At 35.4% G+C, this 16,161-nt stretch overlaps 1 pseudogene; it reads left to right on the top strand.

Moving 5' to 3' along the window:
• The first annotated feature begins 8,026 nt into the window (after positions 1-8,026).
• On the top strand, positions 8,027-14,612 carry LOC122747322 (annotated as a pseudogene).
• The last annotated feature ends 1,549 nt before the right edge of the window (positions 14,613-16,161 follow it).

The following is a 16,161-nucleotide window of genomic DNA, read 5'->3' as shown; positions in this document are numbered from 1 at the left end:
TATATAAAAATAGTGGGGGTGGCTAGGTGGCCCAATGGAAAAAGTACTGGCCCTGGATTCAGGAGTACCTGAGTTCAAATCTGGCCTCAGACACTTGACACTTACTAGCTGTGTGACCCTGGGCAAGTCACTTAACCTCCATTGCCCTGAAAAAAAAATAGTACTGTAGCTTTAAATTTCTCTCACTTAGGGTGAACCCTCTCAATTGATTCCTCCTGACTGCTTTCCCAATAAATACATCTATATTAGCAATTCAATGAGTTATTAGCATTTATCATAATTGACAACTTATAAGAATAAGTAAACATTTAAACAAAGATAAGTAAACAAAGGTTTAGTAGACAGAGTCAGCTGCCCTAAAGAGGAAGACTTCATGCTATGGTCTTCTTCCAAGAAATTAGGGGAGAAAGGGAAAGAAAATGGATTCACCAGGATTCATTTGATGAATCACCAGGACTGGTCTCAAGTGTCCTAACCAGTTTCTTATTACCACTATATATAGGTTCCCTTTCTGACCTCAATATACCTATCTTCATTTTTATAGCTTCTGCTACCCCTCAAAATACTATTTTACTATTTGTTCTGCTCTCTCCAAAAGTTCAAAGGCAAGTAAAGATAAACCTGTAATTTGGAGGTAGATTTTGCAACAGTCCCAAATGGATGTGGATAGAACCTTGGGATTCCAGTCATGAAGACCTAAATTTAAATTTGAACTTAAGACACTTGATAGTTGTGTGATCTTAGACAAGTGAACACCTCTTTTTTCTTATCTATAAAATTGGGATAATAATAGCATCTACTTCCTAGTATTATTATGAGTATAAGTAAGATAAAGTTTCTAAAGTGTTTATCAAAGTATTTGACATAAAGTAGGCACTTAACACATGTTTTGTGTCCCTCTCTCCTTTCCTTCCTTCTGACACTGTGAAACTGACCAGATCTAAAAAATATCCATTTATCAAAGATTTACTCATGTACACAATCCAAACAAAATTTAAGTAAAAGTTTTTATTTGGTACACAGAAGTATGGCCAGGAGAAGAAGTCTAAACTTCAACTCCTGGGAAGGAACAGATTTATGGCATGTTCCTCCATCAGCCAAAGTAAAGACAATACTTTTATAGGGCATAGAAGGAGATGGGGAGATAAACTTAGAACTGCAAAGTTACAGCTGTTTGGGGAGTCAGGATACATGAAACAGTAAATATGTCATATTCCTAATTTAAGATTATTTTCACTACCTGGCCTTAATCAAGTAGCAAGCACATCTGGCCCAATTAGGCTCCTGCTATAAATTTCAATGCACCAAACTTTCTGGGAGTCCATGACAGTTCTGCTTTGTTATCTGTTTGACTAACCACTATCTGGTTAATTAGCTGCTTTGCTTTTCCAAGGAAAAACTAACTCTGACCTCAGGAAGCCAATCAACTGTGTTATTTCTCATGGTCAGAGTATTTTCCTCATGGCCAGAATATCCCAAACTGGACCTAGGCCTACTAGGCTGCTATGACTCTGCCTACCTGCCTGCCTGCCTGCCTGCCCATCACCACACTTAAAATACTGAATGCTGCTTTGTGACATTTCTCCAGACCTGTCATCATTTTTGGAAAACTCTATTTACTGAACTTTGCAAATAGTGGTAGTGGTGGTGGTGGTAGTGGTAGTAGAAGTAATTTTGAAAAGTACACATTTAAAATAATTAATATTTTTGTTATAACTCACCTAAACACTAAATTGAAATAAATTCATTGTTTTGCAATAACTATCGAAAAGCAATTTGGTTTAGTGCCAAAAACCACTGACTAGAAACAGAGGTAGAGACATCTCTCATATCTCTCTCACTGAGTCAGGAAGCAACAACAGGATTAGCCAAGCAATTTCATTGATCTGGTTCAAGTTATAAGCACTAAAAACTGTGAAATCTAGGGAGGAGAGGAGGAGATATTTGTTGGTTGTGGATACAGATTTCTCTTTACTGTACATATTAGCTATATTTTTTAAAAGAAAGCTACTGGACTAGTATGCAACATTGAATCCAGCATGTAATAGTGGTACACACTCTCGATAAACAGATACAGAAAAACAGTTATCCAAGAGAAGAGTCAATTTAAAGAAGCATAAAGACTGGCAGCACAGAATAGAATGAATATAGAGAAGAGAAAACCCTGAGAACCCAGGTAAGTAATTTACCTATTGTAAAGAATTAATTGTGATTTAGAAGCCCCAGCCCAACTTCAGGCTGGGCCTCAGGTGTGGCACCTATGTGGGTTTGGCCAAATTATAATGATGGGAAGCTGGGTGAGGGCAGCCAGGTGACCTTCAGCATGCAGAAGCTGGGAGGCTGGCCATTCTACAAGTGTCAGTTAATTCTGTCAATCAGGGCTGCCAGCCAATTAGCTTTGGTCTGTGTGTCTGTCTGCCCTGTTTCCTGGGAGCCTGGGGTATGCTGGTAAGGAGAAGGGAGGAGATTCACCATTCTGGCTTTAGAGCTGGAAAGAGACCAGATGCAGCCATATATTCTTCTGAGCCCAGGGCGGTGGTGTGATTCAGGTCATGTTATTTTCCTTCCCCCATGCCCTTTTTTTTCTTTCCTTTAATTCTATTGATCTTCTGTTTTTAAGTTCGTTCTTGTTAATAAGCCCTGTTCTGTTTTTGAAAGAGGCTGTTAATCTCCTTCCTTGCTTCAATATTGTGGCAAGTCACCTAACACTCCCCAATTAAAATTTGGCCCCTACACTATCAGGGGGAACTACACCAAAACTCTTAAAAGAGAAAGGACTTTCAGCTGCCTGTAAATTATTTTTCTAAGAACTAATTGTGTCAAATAGCTGACTGTTAGTGGGCAGCACACAGGTGTAGGCTCATTAGTTATATTGTCTTATGGATGTAGACCCATAATAATGTTCCTAGAAACTGAGGTAGCAATAATTGTGAGTGAGAATAAAAGTTTGGGAATTAGCTCAGAGAGGAGATACTATATTTAAAATGAGCAGAATGGACAGCATGATCTTTAATGTTACTTCTAAATGATATTTTATGATTTTAAGGATGAATAGATATTATGAATAAAGAATTGAATAACTGAGAACCTTTAGATACCGATAAATAAATAGAATAGCTATAATACTGATATTAAAATATTTTGTTTGATTTTTTTTATATTACTTGGAGAAATCCTAGAAACACCTACAATTGGTTTGATTTTATCCCTTTGAATCAGAAAATAACATTTAAGACTAGTGTATGAAGTAAAATATTAACTTTAGAATCTGGATTCTCTCAGTATGACTACATGATGAATAAATTTAAGGAAGTACAATGCAGTATAACAGAAGGAAGAATAATTTCAAGTCATAGTTGAATAGTACCTCAGAATTTTCTGTTGATAGAAAAATGAGATTTTAATTGTATACCCACTGCCTTAGGTAACATTTTCTTGATGGATTGTGTGATAACACATCACAGAGGGATTCTCATTAAAACTCCAACTTTCTTGTGCTAAATCAATTAATAATTCACCAATTTCTTCACATTATAATTAAGAAGAGTTAGAAATTTTATTTTCTTAAAATGGCAATATGATTATGTTATTATAGCTATAAGGATCACTGTTCCAGAGGATAAAGTGGATTTACCTAAAAGAAGATGGAGGAGAGTTCTCATTCTACTTCATTGGGCTTATAAACCAAAAACAAAACAACTACTTTTATAATAATAGATTTGTCTTTATGCTTTATGAAATACTTATACATATTATTGTTGTTGTTACTTTTATAACCAGAGCTTGTCTGAGCAGAAATAATTTATCTAAAATAGAAGCTGCTGCATCTCCTCTCATGTGTGGGTATTCTCTTTTGATTGACTTCTCAAGTATTTGAGTAATCCATTCATTCATTACTTTTCTGCTGCTTTTACCTGTACTCTCCTTCCCGTTTCAAAGACACCATGAACTGAACTGGTGAGATGGGGAATACTTCCATTCTCTTTTCTATACTTTTACTGGGTCTCTGAGATATTGGCTGGTGGGTATTTGTTACTGTTCTGTGTTATTTTTCCTCCTTGCAGATACTGGAGGTCATTCCCACAGAACCCAGGAGTTTGAGGGAGCCACAGTTGCAGGCAGCATGGTGCAGTCAGGCATGGAAGCTCTAAATCAGAGTGCTTGAGATTCAATTCTGAGGGGTGTTTTGGACTTGGAACTGCCACTATGTTCTACAGGAACTTGAACTAAATAGGAACCCAATCCCCTACTCCTCACTGGAGAATGATGTGATGTGTTGGAGGAGTAAGTTTGTATATTTATGATTATAGTTTTTGAAGTAAATAATCCTTTGTCAAAGATAATGAGAGTATCAGTGGTTTAGGGGACCTTCCTACAGTTGATGAAACACCAGCAATGGGGGAGGGGGGGACTGTAACCACTTGAAAAGAGTCTATTCATGCTCTAGATATCCTTAAGGTTAACAAAGAACCCCTGGAGGAAGAGTGAAATGTAACATATCTGGTCTTTAGATGGTGCGCTAGGGTGGTCTCTATTACACTTTATTTTACTTTAAAGTGATGGAAAATGTATAAATATATTGTTGTCATTACCTTGTAATAAACATCTACTAATTCTCAATGACTGTTTTTATTTTTATCCTTTCTGCCTCTTCACAAACTAACCACCTTTTCCAAGAAACTAATAAATAATATAGCAGACTTTCTCAACCATGCTACCTTTTAAAGTTATTTTCCTATTTCTTTCCTTCAAGTTATTCTACAATATCTGTGTAACTATGTTACATATACTATTTCTTTTTACCTTTAGTAATCTCCTTCTAGTTTGGTTTCCAGCACCAAATGACCTCCTTGTAATCAAAGCTGATCATTCTTCATCAGTATATATTCCTCTTGTCCTGTCATTATTACTTGATATAGAAGAGAAAAATGTTAAAAACTCTTTCCATCAGTTTTTATGAAACTCTACTATTCAGATTCCTCTCCTAACCTCTTAATCATTCCTGTTGGGAGCAGAGGAATAAAAAGAAAAGAGTGTAAAGAGGTCTCACTTTTTTTTTTTACTTTTTCTTTATTTTCAGTTCCAAATTCAATACTTCACACTGTCTTATCTGCCACCCATTTAGAAGACAAGACATGCAAGACACATTTTATACACAGAGTAATGTTAGGCATTTCCACATTAGCCATGTTTTAAAAAAAGAAAAAGGAAAAAAAAATCTGCATTTAGGTTCCATCAGTTTTCTCTCTAGAGGTTGATAGCATGAGTCCTTTGGAATTTGCATGGATCATTGTACTGATCAGAGTTGCTAAATCTTTCACAGTCCATTATTATTACAATATTGCTAATTTCACTTTGGATCATCTCATCTAAGTTTTCTCAGATTTTTCTAAAACGTTTCCCTTCCATAATTACTTACAGAACAAAAATTTGCATTACAATCATATACCACAATTTGTTTATCCATTCAAGGGGATTTCACTTTCTTCTCCTGTCTCCTAATACCATTAATCCTCTAATGTCCTGACTCTCATAACATTTTTCAGTTATTTTTGCTTCTTTGTCAATCTATTTGATTAAATCCTATCACATGGATTTTATTTAATTAGCAACTCATTGCAGATGACCCCCCCCAAACTACAACAGCCATGTTATTACTCCTGAACTTCAGTTCTGTTTACCACTGCATAGTATGTATGTATATATATGTGGGTGTGTGTGTGTACATACATATACACATACACATACATATACATGCGTGTGTATATAAACTTTTTCGATGTCCTCAGCACCTTAAATGAATTATCATAAAAATGGTTTAGTTGAATTACAGTGGCATAATAGAATGTGTATAAATATCAGAAAATCCCATGTTTAAATTCTACCTTTGAAACTTACCATGTAATCACAGGCAAGTCACTTTACCTCACTAAACCTCAGTGTGCTCATCCTTGAAATAAGCATCACATACTCTAATTCAAAGGGATATTGAGAAGGGCAATAACAATAACAACCATTTATTAAGTATTTACTACATTCCGGAAATTGTGCTGAACTCTGGGGTATAAAAATGAAATAATAACTACCTTTGAAAAGTTCATTTTCTATGAAAGAAAACAACATTTATACATATAAATATATAATGTATAAATAAAAGTAAATTTTTGGAGAGAAAGGTACTGAAAATTAGGCAGATTGGGACAATTCTAATGTAAATTATAGTAATTGAACTGAATTTTTTTAAAATTGAACTGAATTTTAAAAGAAATTAAGCAGAAGAGGTGAGAAGGGAGAGATTGTATTCCAGATATGAACAACAGGATCAACAAAGGCATGGAGAGAAGGGATGGAGCTTTTTTTCCCAGGGACAGCAAAAAGTCTAGTTTGGTTGAACCAAAGAGTTTGTGAAAGGTAATAAAATGTGCTAAGCTCAGAAAGATAGATTGTAAAGTAAGGTTAGGTAGGGCAATAAATGTCATACAGAGAAGTCCATATTTGTTCTTTAGGGTAATAGGTAGTCACTGGAGCTTACTGTTCTCTTAGAATATCACTTTGAAAATGGATTGTAGTAGGAAGACACTGGAAAAAGATGGAGCAACCATGTATCTGTTGCAATATTTAATACTACATGTGATGAGGTATTGAACCAGGGTGGTGAGTGTATTAGAGCAGAGTAGATTTAAGAGTTGTAGAGGTGGTATTGATAAGATGTGGCAATTAAGTGGATTTGGGTATGAGGGAGATTGAACATTAACTCCAGAGAGATTGAGTGTTAACTCCAAGCTTGAGAATTTGTGATTAGAAGAATTATCTTATCCTCAAGAGGAAAAAAGGAGGTAGGAAAAGAAATGGGTTTGAAGAAAAGGTAATGATTTTTCAACATGTTGAGTTTGGAAAGGCCATGGAAATTTTGTCTGAAATGTCCAATAGGCCATTGTTAATCAGATGAGACAATATTTGCAAAGGCTTTAACACAGTACCTAGCTTATGGTAGGCATTTGATAAATGTTCCTGCCTCTTTTAAGGAGTGAAACTAACACTAAATGTACAGATCTAGGAGTCATCTGCATAGAAATAATAATTGAACCAATTTGATCTAATAAAGTCACCAAAAGATAATACAATAAGAGGAAAAGAGACAAGGAAAATGCTTGGGGTACATCCTTAACAGAACACATCATAGTTTTGTATGCAGCAAAGGATCCTGAAGAGTTGTCAGATAATTAAGAGGTTGAATCCAGGGAGAACAGTGGGAGGTGTGGGGCAGGGATAGTAAGAAGAAACTATCCAGGAAGAGAATCATGCTTACTGTGATGAATGCTGCAGTTAATTCAAGAAGGATAAGCACTAAGAAAAGGTCATTAGAGCTGGCAATTAAGAGATGATTGGAAATTTAGTAGAGAGCAATTTCTGTTGATCTATGATGTCAGAAGCCAGCTTGCATAGGATTGAAAAGTGAGAAAGGTAAGGAAATTGATGCAGTGAATGTACATAGATTTTTTTTTTTAATTTTACCTAAGGGAAGAAATTCATAAAGACAGTTTAAGGGCAAGGCTTAGTGAATGAAAGTGTATACTTTGCTTTTTGGGGAGAAGTTGGGGTTCACCTGTTTGCCAGCAGAAATGAATAGATGGAAGGTGGGGTGAAAGTGAGAGTAATTAGCTGGGCAATCTACCAAAGAATGGGCAGCTAAGTGTTGTAGTGGATAGAAGGCGAGGCCTGGAGTCCAGAAGACTCATCTCACTGAGTTCAAATCTGTTCTTAGATATTTAGTACCTGTGTGACCCTGGGCAAGTCACTGTTGCTTCAGTTTGCTCATCTATAAAATGAGTTGAAGAAGGGAAGGGCTAATCACTCCAGATTTTTTGTTTTTTGTTTGTTTTTTTTGCCAATAAAATCCCAAATAGGTGGGGGGTGGCAAATAGGGTCACAAATAGGGTCACAAAGAGTCAGACCTGACTGAAAATGGCTCAATTACTAAAGGACATAGGCTCAAAGGCAGAAGAAAAGGACTGGCTTTGGCAAGATGGGAAAGGATGAGAGACTGGGGTAAGATGTTTTGAGAAACAGAGTAGGGGAAAAAAGAGAATTCAAAATGTACATTCTCCATATTTTCACCATAAAAGTGATATGATGTCATATGTTGATATATTCATATGTGTGTATTGAAGGGAGATTTTAAGCCTTGAGGAGAAAAATTTATATATATATATATGTATATATGTATATATGTGTGTGTATATATATACATATATATGTATATATATGTATATATGTGTGTATATATGTACATATATGTGTGTGTATATATGTACATATATATGTGTGTATATATGTACATATATATGTGTATATATATATATATATATATATATATCTTGTTTCATTTTTGTCATCCTCTTTACAATGTGAGGGCAGGGGTTATTTTATCTGTCTTTGAACTCTCAGTACTTAAAAAAGGACCTGGCATATAATAAGCACTTAATGCTTTTTTTTTTGATTGACTACACAAATCTTGAAAAAGAGCCCTTTAGGGAATAGTAAAAAGAGTGCCTTGTTATGTTGTTGCTGTTCAGTTATTTAATCGTGCCCAACTCTTTGCAATTCCATTTTATTTCTTTCCTTTTTGGCAAAGATAGTAGAGTGGTTTGCCATTTCCTTCTCTAACTCATTTTACAAATGAGGAACTGAGGCAAACAGAATCAAGTGACTTGCCCAAGGTTACACAGCTAGTAGGTTTCTGCAGCCTGGTTTGAACTCAGGTCTTCCTAACTTCAGGCCCAGTGCTCTATCCACTGTATCACTGAGGTGCCCCTTTGCCTTCTTATACTAAAGACCTATTTGAGATTAGATAACATTAATTTACAATTAACATCCAGTTAATATATTCCTCAAATGACTATTATGACAACCAATTGGTGTAATGTAAGTGACATAATGTAAACTGTATATACGTAACTGCTTTGTAAAATTATGGTGTTATTCAAATGTCTATGTTTATCTTGGCCTTGGTCAAGCTGCAAGTATTTCAGACAAGATTCAAATTTCTTCCTGATTCCAGACCTAGCACTCTATCTACTAGATAGCACTCTATTTACTGCCACCTAGCTGCAAAATAGTTCAAGGAAACCTAATAGGAGTCTACTTTAATTACTAAAGCGAAGAAGTGATAAGGACTTGAACCAGTGTAAAAGTTGTATGGAGAGAGAGAAGTGGATTTATATAAGAAATTCTGTGGATTCCTATTACTTTGAGCCATCCTTCTCTCTCACTTGAATTAGTCTCTTAACTTGCCTCTGCTCAACTCTTTTCCCTTCTCCATTTTATCTCTATTTCATCAGACACAGAGCTGCTAGATACATTTGCCTGAAGCAAAGATGATACATGTTGATTACCTCCTCAAAAACACTCTTACTGGCACTCTACTATCACATTTAAATAAATCTAAACTCATTAGTCTCACATAGACACTCTACCATATATTGCTTTCCCTGAGTCTCCCAAACAATATTGATTTCTCATTCATATAATTTCATAACTATTTATGCTTTACTTATGTATTTAATACATTCTACCTAATAACATCCCCTTATATATTACATTTATATATGGAGTGGGCCAAAAGTCATGGTCATGAAATGTGTAACGATTGGAATGACGCCACCTGCTGGATACTTACTGTAGAAGAGTTCTGCCCATGAAGCGAAGGTCTTTGAGGGCAAGACCAGGAGTCTTTTCTTTGGCGGGGAGGAAGTGACGCAGACTAGTGGGAGGAGGAAGGAAGAGACTGGCGCTGACTCTGGGTCTCTTTCCTGAGGACTCTGGCGGAGAAGGGAGCTAGAAATGTGCTCTCCCTTTAGTAGATAGGAATCTAGGCCTTTCTCTCTCTCTTTACCAAATTCTTATTCTCCTTAATAAATGCTTAAAAGTCTAACTCTTGCTAAAGCTTGTAATTGATTGGCGACCACTCATTAGATATTTTAGACAGTTTAGCTAGAATTTTAGCCCTTAACAGATGGCTGACCACGAAGAGGAAAGCTAAACCTCAGTCTTCTTCTGATCTTCTGGTTGGGTAAGAAATTTTCTCTACCCTCTCCCTCTAACTGCTAAGTACTGGTGTACTGGCTGTGTTTTCCTTTAAATTTTTTCGAATGGACCTTTTAAACTCCCTAATTATCCTATTTTTGATTTTAGTCTGTTTAACCAGAGAAATGGGAGATAAGATCATGTTAATGCTTTGTTTTTGTGGATTTTCTATTTTTCTTTTTATTTTTGTTAAAAGAGCCAGCAACTTACTCACACAAGGAAATATCTCTCCCTCTCCCAACCATGCTTTTTCAGAGAAACCTGAAGAGATTCCCACAGCTTTTCCCAGTTCTAACAGTAATTGTTGCTTTAATTTTGCATGCCTGGAGGCAATGACCCACCCTCTAGAAGCTTTTAATCCCCTAGCACCTGGAGGCAAAGTGGGGGAAGAGGAATCCAGGCCTGAGTTCAAAATCAAGTCTGATTCAAATTGCTCTGGTCCCTCCCCTCCTCTCCAGACCCCACCCTCTACTCCTCCTATGGCCAAGCCCATAGCTTCCCATGCCTGGGAAGTCCAGAGATCTGATGCACATGCTCAACTTTTTCTACCTGCATTTGCAGCTTCAGGCTCAGCCCTTCCCCGGCCTGGCTGTGCTTTTGAGACAATCTTAGAAAACTCTTTAAATTCCAGATATGCTCGTTTTGTTCATAATTTTGCTAACCTGCTTTTGTCTTTAATTAGTAATCTTATAAAGCATTTGTATGGTGAAAAGACTGACAGACAATATAGAGGGGTTAAAGAAGAAAAACTTAAGCTGAATGAGAATGACAATCATCACCATAGTTCAAGACTCCGCTTCTTTTGCCATGGAAGTATATATATTTTACAGAAATGTAGAAGTAAACAGCAAGGTATTGATATGAGTATTGGGGATTTTAGATATCGGAATCAAAAGTGTTCTGAATTCACTCAGAGTAATAGTATCAGTTCAGAGGTTACATAGGATTTCTGTGCTATTATATATACATTTTGAAATTAATGGTATGGGTTTATTTTCATAGAGATTTTCATGCTTTTGAGATTGTGTCTTATACTTAGTTTCTAAAACAAGGAGAATATTTGTAAAAGCTTTTTATAGTCATGTGATCAAGTTTATATTTTATAATACTCTTATTGATATTAAGTTCATATTCATTTAGATTTCCTTAGTTTGAATTTCACTGTATTTTATTGTTCCATGTGTATTTTCTTCTATTCATTTGTCTATCTAATTTTGAAACATTGCAAGATGGTTTTGATTTTATTATACAATGTTAATTCTAGGAGTATTGTGCTCCCATATTCTGAGTTGTTTGTTTTTGTTATTTTTTCTCAACTGATTATTTGATCAAACTCTTTAAAGCATTTCCCTGGCAAATTGTTTGCCATGGCAAGTGTAAATTGATTCTAGAAGTATTATTTTTGATAAGCATATTCCAAAAAAAAAAAAAAGAGGGGAACATTTGTAAAAGTTTTCTTTGAGATTGTGTTGTGCTTTAACTTGTATTTAAATATGTTCAGATTTTTCAAAAAAGTAATTGTATACTAAGTTAAAAAAGGGGTATTATTTGAAATTGTTGCATAATTATATATTGTGTTCTGAGTCAAGATGTATTCACATTTTTTGCAATCATTTATTATCCTCAATTTTTAAATCCATATGAGACTTGGATTATGGGAACTTATCATTTAAGACACTAATTACCTTTATTCTGAGTTATCAGATGCCAGTTGGCCAAGGTGCCATCCAATCACAAGAGGAATACATGCAAGAGCAGACACTGAACTGTCACATGAGGGGAGACATGCATGAAGTCAAGGTATGGCCGAGAGAACGGCTTTTGACAAATGTTGAGGTTGGATTCTCTTGGTTTAATATTTTATTTTATTTTTCCCCACAATATTGTACAGATGGCTGGAAGTATTCATCCCACCCATCTCACTTCTACACCTGGCTTCTATGCTCCCTCCTATATGCCTGATGCCATGGACATCTTAATCCCATGGATCTGATTAAGTCTGACTCAGTTTCCTCCAATATGTTCGGTGGCATGGACGTATATTCCATCCACCTATTTTAAGCCTGGCATACTGTATGGGCAGTATATATTGCTCAAGTGTGGGAATGCTCATATCCCATCATTTCTCTGTTCTTTTATGGTAACCCCCATAATTATCTCAGGTGTCATGATAAATACAGTGTTGAATTTGGCCTTGACACCTGTTACCAATTATATTAGATTTTCTAATTTCTCATAATGGCATGAGGATAATTAGGCAGATGATGCAAAAAGTGATGAAACAAAGATAAAAATTATTTTTAAAAATTAATATCGCAGCAATTGTCTTCTCAATTACCCTCCATAAAGGGGGACTATAATAATAATATAATTTTAAAGAATGGTTCAATTTTTGTTTTATTATATGTTTCATGTGTAACAACTAAGATTATGAATTCCCTTAGACATGTTTTTGAGAACTTTCATTGTTTGATTTGATTATTGACAAAGCTATTTTAAAGTTGTGTTAAGCTCGATTTTGTAGGAAATTTTCCTGGCTGATTACCAGCATCCACACATCAACCCCTGAAAAGACTTCCATTCCACAACTACACCTAGAGGACATCTGAGAAAAGACTTTCAGAGACTTTAAATGAACAGTTTTGATTTGTTGTTTTTGTTGTTTTTTTTTTCTCTTTCTGTTATAATATACACCATCTGTAACATGTATTCTCTGCAGAGGCCCTCCCTTTGCAAGACCAATGTCAAAGCGTCGGTTCATGAGGACAAAAAAAAAAATCACCCCTCTGGACAAAACTTTCCTCTCTTCCTTTTCTATATTGTTGTTCACATATTATTAGTTAGAAATAGTTATTATATTGTTTCTACTGTTCCGTCAAGGAAACATTTTGTTTCTTGAGGAACAACAGGGGGGACTGTAATGATTGGAATGACGCCACCTGCTGGATACTTACTGTAGAAGAGTTCTGCCCATGAAGCGAAGGTCTTTGAGGGCAAGACCAGGAGTCTTTTCTTTGGCGGGGAGGAAGTGACGCAGACTAGTGGGAGGAGGAAGGAAGAGACTGGCGCTGACTCTGGGTCTCTTTCCTGAGGACGCTGGCGGAGAAGGGAGCTAGAAATGTGCTCTCCCTTTAATAGATAGGAATCTAGGCCTTTCTCTCTCTCTTTACCAAATTCTTACTCTCCTTAATAAATGCTTAAAAGTCTAACTCTTGCTAAAGCTTGTAATTGATTGGCGACCACTCATTAGATATTTTAGACAGTTTAGCTAGAATTTTAGCCCTTAACAAATGCTTTCACTATTTAATAACTTTTATTTTTGTTTTTAATTTAAAATATCATAGAATCATTTACAGAATATATAGGATATATATGTGTATATATAAGACATAGAGAAAATAATTTTCAGAAAGATATAAAAACATTAGACCTCTTCAGGAGTGTAGGTTTTTGGTGGCAGTCTAGGAGAATAAAGAATCTAAATGCTAGACTATATAACTATTTTTCTACAGCATTGATAATTACTTGTATGTTCAGCCTTATTTCTACCATTTATATGGCAGCATCAGCAGGCATTGATTTCTTTTGATTTTATTCCCCTTTTATTTTTATTTTTTAGGGTGCGGCAATGAGGTTTAAGTGACTTGCCCAGGGTCACACAGCTAGTAAATATCAAGTGTCTGAGGCCAGAAATTACTTAACCTTTTTATTCTTAATTTTTATTTATTTATTTTTGTGGGGCAATGAGGGTTAAGTGTCTTGCCCAGGATCACACAGCTAGTGTCAAGTGTCTGAGGCTAGATTTGAATGCAGGTCTTCCTATATCTAAGGACAGTGCTTTATCCAATGTACCACCTAGCTGCCCACTGGTATTGATTTCTGGTGTGAATATTGAAGTCCTGCACTAGAAAATTTCAGTGATTTATACAAAATCAGAGATGATTTTTTTTACAGTGATTCTGATTAAAAGACTTAGAATGACTTACTTTTCTAATATAATGGAACAGAGGGATTGTGGAGAAGGTGTATCACCGTGTCCAACAAAAGCACAGTTTGGTATAGCTCACCAGAAAGGACAGTCATATGATTTGTTAACATAATGTTTCAGTTTTACACTGTCAGAACAATTCATGGAGGAGTATATAGATCCTGAAAACCCCAGAAATAAAATTGATCTGCTCTGGACCTTTTTTTGCCATTGTCATTTTACCCTTTGTTTGCCTAGGTTTGATGTGCTTCATCTTTTATTGGATTTTATATTGGTGCCTGCTGGAGTCTCTATCCAACTATTGCCACAGGAGACCTTCATTTCTTTATGTCTGTGTACGCTGAGCTCACTATGTTGTTACATTGATGGGATTGAACTACTTCACCAGAAGAGAATATGAAGGGTGAGTTTGGTTGGTCCTTCTGCCTGGCCTGTGTCTCAGCCTCTTTGCAGTTCATGACTTAGTACACTGTTCATCTGGGCAGCCCATGACAACTAAAATGAGTTTACATTAGTGAAGGCCTATCAGGTGGCATAGATGGGCTGTAATTTCAAATACAGTTTACTACATTACAGTATTTTTTAAATGTCCCCCTTTTTTATATATCTTTTTCCTCTCTCCCTTGCCTTTCTCCCTCACTGTGGACACAATTCCAATCTGTATGTTTATTCACATTGTCTTCTTAACATTAATATTACATTTGTGGGGTAGTCTTTGAGAAATTATATGTTTCAAATGTCCAAATAGATCTAGAATATAGAAAAGAGAGATTAGTAGATTTGAACATAAGTTCAGGCAAAAAAATATCTATCAACCCAAGTGAGGCTGATGTAAAGACTTTGAGGTAAAGGTAAAGTTATAATGTTTATGTTGAATTTGTGATAGTCTATGTTAAAAGTCTCATGATTAAAAGTCTACACATTTCTATCTCTAACTCTATCTGTCTATATTAGTTAAAACTTTGTTTATGCATCTGTATTATTCCAGTAGTGGAATTTAGCTCAAATATCAGTATAATAATTTTTTACTACCATTAAAATTTCCATGTCCTAGATCTCCATCAACTCCCTCCTATAATCTTATTCACAGATAACAATGTTTTGTAACAGGGGATTGAACATACAAACTGCCATCTAGGTCAGTTAAATACTCCATGAGAACATTTATCCAGAAGATTATTCCCCAAGAACTAAGGCTTTGGCTTCCTGTTCACAACTATGGTCTTTATTTCCTGTGATGTTATGAGGTACCTTCCCTCAGCCAAACTTCTTTATGACCTCTTTAATTTCCTCTAATTTGGTTTTCTTATAAATATGTGTATCAACTTTTGAAGTTTTAAAATTCTTTTTATTTCATTTCTGTAAAAACTGGCAAGTTGTTTTTTTAAAGAAAATAAAACTAATTTCTTACAGTGCCCCGCATATATCATTTAAAAAATAAGATCAAATGAGAAAAAAAAATACTATGTTTTACTTCCTTGCCAAATCTCCTGGACTGTAGCACAGTACATCATATGAGTTTTGCATTTAACAAATCTTTTAATGGAGTATACTACAACAAAATTTCTCTGGGTATACCCCTAGAAAAGTCTTTTAGCTTATGCATTACCTTTCATCCTTCTCAGTTTCTATTTGCCAGAGATGACTTTGCCTTTTCTAGGTATATCTGGATTCATTCTTCAGAAAACAGACATAATGATGAAAGTAGAAATGTGCTTTCCAGCCTAACTTATTAGTAACTTATTGCTATTACCCTCCCCCCAAAAAACCTCTGAGGAATAGGTGTGAGTAGTCCCCTGAATATTTTAGACTCCTGCAATTGATACAGATTCTCAGCAGAAAACACTTCACAATGTTTTTACTTTTTATTTTTATGTAAAAATTTGGTTTTTTTGTGATCTTGAGAACGAGTCATTCTTCTGCATATACATCTCCATGGTTCATGCTTAATTCTTGAAAAGTCGAGTCATAAATAAATTCATATTCAATATCAATGAGTGTGTGTTGTGTTTTCATAGAAACTTGAACAATGGTATAGTATCTTATTTTTTAAAAATCTATTTTGAACCTACACGTTCAAGTGAAAG

This window comes from Dromiciops gliroides, chromosome 3 (genome assembly GCF_019393635.1).
Source record: "Dromiciops gliroides isolate mDroGli1 chromosome 3, mDroGli1.pri, whole genome shotgun sequence".
NCBI classification, from domain to species: Eukaryota; Metazoa; Chordata; class Mammalia; order Microbiotheria; family Microbiotheriidae; genus Dromiciops; species Dromiciops gliroides.
Note: the sequence above shows the minus strand (reverse complement) of the source record. Positions and strands in the feature narration are given on the sequence as shown.